The sequence below is a fragment of the Pygoscelis adeliae genome, unplaced genomic scaffold (genome assembly GCF_000699105.1).
Source record: "Pygoscelis adeliae isolate BGI_AS28 unplaced genomic scaffold, ASM69910v1 Scaffold117, whole genome shotgun sequence".
Classification (NCBI taxonomy): Eukaryota; Metazoa; Chordata; class Aves; order Sphenisciformes; family Spheniscidae; genus Pygoscelis; species Pygoscelis adeliae.
The window spans coordinates 9,681-16,105 of record NW_008825270.1 but is presented as its reverse complement, the minus strand read 5'-3'; positions in this window follow the sequence as shown (position 1 = coordinate 16,105).

Genomic DNA, 6,425 nt, shown 5'->3' with positions numbered 1-6,425 from the left:
TGGTAATCTTTTATAAGCAAGTCTCAAAGTACATAGACTACATACAGTTTAGGGGCTACAGACTATTATTTTTTTTCCATCTGTGTATGAACTGTGAAAACCTTGGCTGTACCCATAGCATAAATAATGAGAACCAATGTATTATTTTATACTTGGGGTATTTTGCTTGTATTGCCTTCACTAGCAACCTTAAAAATAAGCACTACTACCTGGAAAACACTACAGCAACGTAGTGCTTTTTCCTTCAGTCCTGTTGTTATAGCTGAAAACATGGACAAGATTTGGCCCTTCTTCAGAACATTTGCTTGTGGGATGTTTGAGTTATAGGTCCGCATAACTCCTGGCTTGCAGTGCTCTCAGCAGGGGTGCACCCTTGTGTCTATTTATCTAACCACAGCTACCTCATGTCTGGCACCTGCATTTAATAAGCACGAAAGGGCCAAAGCAGACATCATCAGAAGCATGTGAAACAGCTACCGTTTAGAAACAGGTCTTTATGTTCTAAAGGTCTCTCTATACTTTTGAGATTGTGTTAGAGCAGCTACATTAGCACAAAGGCTTTCTCACAGCATTTAGTGAGTTTTTCAGCTTCCATTAATCACTCAGGTTCCTGAGCATCTTAACCAGCAGAGTACTTTTCTTTTGATGCAGCTGGCTCTACTTCAAGTGTTTTGCCAGAAGAGCTACACTGGTTAGAGGGCATGGTGTCTGCTTATACAGCCAACATTTTAATGCTGGCAATGTTTCACATTTCAAGCCAGTTCAGTCTTCCTGGTTGAGGAGGCTATTACGGTTTCTCTAAGTTCATCACTACTTTTATGACTAATAAGTCCTTAGGAATCTACATTTCCTATTGAAGTCAGAGGCTTTCTGTGTCCTAATAAAGGATCATCTGGCAGTTTAAGCAACCTGCGTTATAGTCATTGTTGGTTTTTTGCTCCATCCATTTTGCAAGCATTTTTCTCCCACGCTTTGAATGGAAAGTGGATCCATCTTGTTTGCTGCTTAGTTTCTACATTGGTCATCACCTCAAGGCCAATCAGGACATGCTTGGTTCTCACCTTTTGAGTCAAGGTGCCAAGACACTTGTTATTGTCTTATGCTCCAAGGCAGTTTTTAATGATATTTAAAATTGAAGGCCGCTCCCTTACTACATATGGGAAGCGTTAGAATTGTCTACAAAGTTTTGTCAACACAGTGATGCTAGCTAGAAATATGAAGGAAAAAAATCATAGCTCTGCTGGCAGCACCTCCAGCATGGATGAGAGTCTGCCCCCAGCTGAGTGATGCAGGCAGCCTGCAGGCAGGTAATCCGTGGGCAGGAAAAACGCCTCTGGCCTGGGCACTCTGCACCTCCCCTACAGGGCTCTGACAACATACCTGAAAGAACCCATGTTTTGTAGCCTGAGGATTAAAATCCTGGATTTTAAGCTTTTATGCCTGCTTATGAACTGCAGCTTCTCTCTGCCCTTAGGCACAAAAGCTGAAGAGGACTGTGGTAACCTCTGGTGACTGATGTTCATGTAGTGGCTTAGGTGGAACAGAGAGACCACATCTGCTGGAAAGCTCATTTTAACTGGAGCAAACGGATTGAGGACAAGAACATGAAAGTTAGATTTGTGCTAGTAAATTAAACATACTCTGACCTGTTTTCTGGCCCAGAAACCAATGGGCATAGGACTGTCTGCAAGAGCTGCTTGGCTCTTGGCCTCTTGGACAGGGTGGCCACATGCACACTGCTCGTTGGGGTTGCTTCCTTGTCCATGCCAACTCCTGACCCATACCCTGGAGCTGCTTGGGAGGGTGACAGTCAGTATGAGTGGAAACCACGCCAAGAACAGCACTAGCAATGTAGCAGTAAAGGCCTCAGGAATGTTCTCTGCCACTGTTCAGTTTACTAGTGTCCATGCAACCAGACATCTAGGGGGAAATTTGCCCTCCTGGTAATATATCTAAGCATGATTCTCAGTAACAAGAGGAAACTTCTGCCCTTGCCCTGGCATGGAAAAGACTGATGTATCCATCAATATGTAAGATAGTATAAATGGGACTTCAGAAAGTTGGAGACATTTCAGGAAAGTCCTGGTTGGAGAATATGACTCCAAGTAGGCAGCTAGTACTAGTAAACCCAATCTTGCCTGCACGCTGTGTGAAGATTTCTTTCCTATTATTTGTTCTTTGTTGCTAAAGAAACACCATTAAAAAACAAATAATGCAAAAGTAACTGAGGAGAAGATGTCTCTCACTTTATCTTGCTCGACCTCTAAACCAGAATCACCTAGTATGGAGTTCTTTTCTTCAGGGCAAGAGAACAGATTCACTTTTCCTTGCAGCAGGGAAGTTGCACGCAGCCAGCAGGGTGCGGTTACAGAGTACAGCCCTGCCTTGCAGCAGAAAGCCCATAAGGAAGAGACCATTGTTCTGCAACAGATGCTCCAGTGAGTACAGGCTACACTGCAGGGAAAAGACTAATAGTTCTTCTCATCAAATCCTTAATATCCCAAGGATTTCTCTCCCAGGGAGCCCTGAATGGCCAAAGTGAGCTAGAACTGTGTGCTGCTTTCTCTGGAGTGTAAAAGGTTACAGTTCTCCAGCCAAGAATTGTAGGGAAGCTAAATTTATTCCTTTCCCTTTTTACTTCTCAAGGGGGAAAAAAAAAAAAGAAAAAAAAAAAAGACTGGCTGGAATGGGTTTTGTCAAGTTATTTGCCTGCCTTTTTATGCTTATTTTTTACCTTGACTATATTAGGAACAGCAGGACTGACTTTTCCTCACAACACAGTCCCTCTCAGATACATTTATTTTGGGCTCTCACTTTAGTTGATGGACTATAACAAAGATGACATTTTTGCAAAGTGTTTATCTGTCATTGGAGTTATATCGCTATGTAAAAAAACACAGAGCATATTTTACACTGATTTATTGAAATTCTTCCATTCAGCTTTCCATCTCTTGATTTTTGCCTTGCGGTATCACAGAATTTATTCTGTCATGATAGCTGACTTCTGTTGAAGATAAATATGTCATATGTGAAATGCACACAGATCTTTCAATGCCTCGTACATGAAATACACACAGTTCCCCTTACCTCCCTCTCCTTTTTTTTTTTTTTTTTTAAAAAAAAAGGGTTGGCAGTCCCTCTCCATCAAAAAAGGCAAAGGGCACACAGGCAACTTCCCTCCTGATATTTTGCAGGTATCCAAATCCCTCAGAGTCCAGCAGAAAGAGTTGTATATATACCTGACAGCAAGGGAATTCCCCCCAACTATTTCTTGTCAAGTACCAGTAGATACAGAAAACTAGGGCAACTTGCTATTTTAAGTGAAAATGCAAATGAAGAACTATTCTCCTACGGCAAGCCCTGGGAGGTCCCCAACTCCCACCAGAAAACTGCCACCTAGCCCTCAGAAGTCATCCCTTCTTGCCTCACCTCCCTTCTCATTCAAGTGATTCCCAGCCAGGGTCCCTGATCCTCCCTCCCCACATGAAATACCAATTCTGGAGGCTTTTTTACATGGCTGGGAATAGAGGTCACAGACAAGAAGAGCAGACAGCAGGTAAGTATACATACCCGTACACCCATGTCCCCATGACCAGGAGATCCTGAATTTAGAAAGTTATCAACAGTATTTAAGAGTCTCATAGTCTGGAGACTGCTCACTCACCCAGTCCCCTGCAGTGCTGTTGCTCATGTGTTTTTTATATAGACATATCTGCGCTACTTTAGGAAGGACGATTTGCAGATACCCCAGGCTGGCTCAACCAAGAGAAAGCCAAATCAGTCAGTACTATAGCTGTATCACCCAGGCCTGGGTGCAGGCAAATTTGCCCAACTCAGAAGCAGAGTTTAATTTTCAGACCCAACGACTGGAATAACAGCAGTTTAGCTCTTGAGATTCAAGCCAATTACCACACATAGTGCTGTGCAGATGGATCTGCAGGCTCAGAGCTCACAGCTGAGTTCCAACTGGGTGATATAGACATGAAATCACGGAAAAAAAGGGCTGTGAGAAGACCTAAGGAGGTCATCCAATCCATCTCATTCCTCTAAGTGTTTTTTTTTTCAAACTTGGAGAGAATTGCCTCTGGCACAGCAGATAATTGAACTGGTGTTTCTCAAAACTTCTCGATAAGCACACTGATCACAGGACCAGCCTTCCTTACACGATGCAGTCTCACCCTTCACCCCTTATAATCTGATTTTGGAGGTCTGGACCTTGAAGACAGCTACAGACAGTACCAAAGGAAGAAAAAACAGAAAGAAAGGAAGAAAGGAAGAATAAAGAAAGAATAAAGAAAGAAAAGAAAGATCTACTCACCCTCAGATAAAGCGCTTTACTAAGCACTTCTGTTGGCTTTTGACCATGAGCTACAAACAGGATTTCAATTTTGATATTAAATCAAACCTGTCATTATTTCCTCTTAATTAGAAGGCTCCCAGAGTGAGGAAATGGCAACAATAGGAGGAGGACTGAAGAGCAAATTCAGTACGATGCCAGCTGTGCTTACTGGCAGGGAGCATCTTTGCTCTGAGTATGTGACTCACAGGTAAATGTTCTCTCTTGCCAGATACTCTTGTGATAGTTAGCAATGACAGTTATCTACTCCTACCCCTTGCATCTCTCCACCTACTTGTCTGACAAATTTACTCTGTACAACTAAGTCCTTAACCTAGGCATGGATCAATCTGATTTCACATAAATCTTATACAGCCATTGCTTTAGAAAAGCCCTGAAAAAAACCAATGACCCTCTTCCCCAGTTGGATATGGCATTTCAGAAGTTTTACTGCTTAGAAAAATTCTGCTTAACTCTGACTGTAGAAAATGCTAGTTTTATTGGTTTGGGAACAAGACAAGCAGGCAGATTATAAGAGGTCAATGATGCAATTACAATATTAAGTGATATCCTGTGAGCAATCCCTATGTTTCCTTTAGGCTTACTTGCTCAGATTGTTACACACTGTTGTTTTTTCATACTGCCTTCATTCTGTTTATCCTTTCACAACCTCAAAGCTTACTGCTGATGTTAATAAATGCCCACATTTATTAATGCGGGACTTTATGTTATACAGTTAGTTACATTACCTTCCTGTCACTCATGTGACAAAAGTGACCTACCTTGATTCATCTGAAGATTGAAGCAGGGTCAAAGAGAACATGATTCCAGGTTCCTAGCTCTTAAACCCTGGCTCCAACCAGTACCCCATTTTTTTTCCTTTGGGATGCTATCGTTTAGCCCACTAACTCTGCAAACCTTTCATTTTGGAAACAAAAATTAGGATCCCACCGTCCTTCCCTTCACCTTCTGGTCTATTCCAGTGTGTAGTTTACAGATACTGCCATATTTGTGTAGGTGGAAAATTATCGCTGTGGCATCAGTAGAAGAGAGACCATTGCCAAATTTTTCAGATACTTCTACTCAGGAAGGAATAGACAATATGTCATCTGTGTAGCTCATTTTCCTTTTCTGATCAGAGTATTGAGTTGTATAGTACAGTCACCTGGATAACCAATTGCCATCCGCAAGACCCACTGCCCACTCAGTCCTGCCACCTAAACTCAGCAGCACACCAGCTCTCCCAGGAAGGCCCCACCATGAAGATGACTCCACACGGCAGACCCTCAGCTTTACCTAACGTGCTGCCTGCTCTGGGTTAATCTGTTAATGACACAGTGCTAGAGAAAGCAGCACAAATACATGGCAGCTCTCCAAACTGATCAATCATACTAACTAATTTCAAGAGGCCACAGATGGTAAACTCATATCCCAAAACAGGTCCCTCAGAGCCTCGTTTCCTGTTGCTCATGAAAAATGATGGAAAAACCCTTTCCCTTTGGATTCTTCTGCCCTTTAAGGTTTCCCAGCGCGAGAGAGGGAAATCGGTTCCTCTGCAAGAGGAAGCCCCTTTTCCCTGCCAAGCTTGTGAAGCCAAATGCAAACAGCATTTACATATTTGCATTTCTGACCGTGTATTATTTTTCTTACGTAACAATGCAAATGGAAATGAGGATGGGGGTGCTGTAACAGAAGTAGTGATGGGGAAAGATCATAGATTACCGATGCCATGGAACCAGAAGTGCTGGGAATTACACAAGACAAAGAGAAGACTATTTCTCTCTCAGAAAGAGGACTTATTTAAATCCTCTACAAAGTGAAAGATACACACAGTTTGCTAAGATAATAGTCCATATCATTGCAGCAGCACCATGAAAAATCTTTTGCCTTCAGTTGCCACTGGCTGAAAATAGTGCGTTTACAGCTAAATTCTGCATCCAACGTAGAGATTTGCACTGGCAGTAAAAAAATTAGCAGATCAGAGAGGGCAAAGGCCAGATATTTAGGGCTTGCCCTCGCCCCTGCTACCTCACTACCGATACTGGGGTCCCGTTACGCTGTCGGGCCGCGGCCGCAGGCCCGCTCGCAC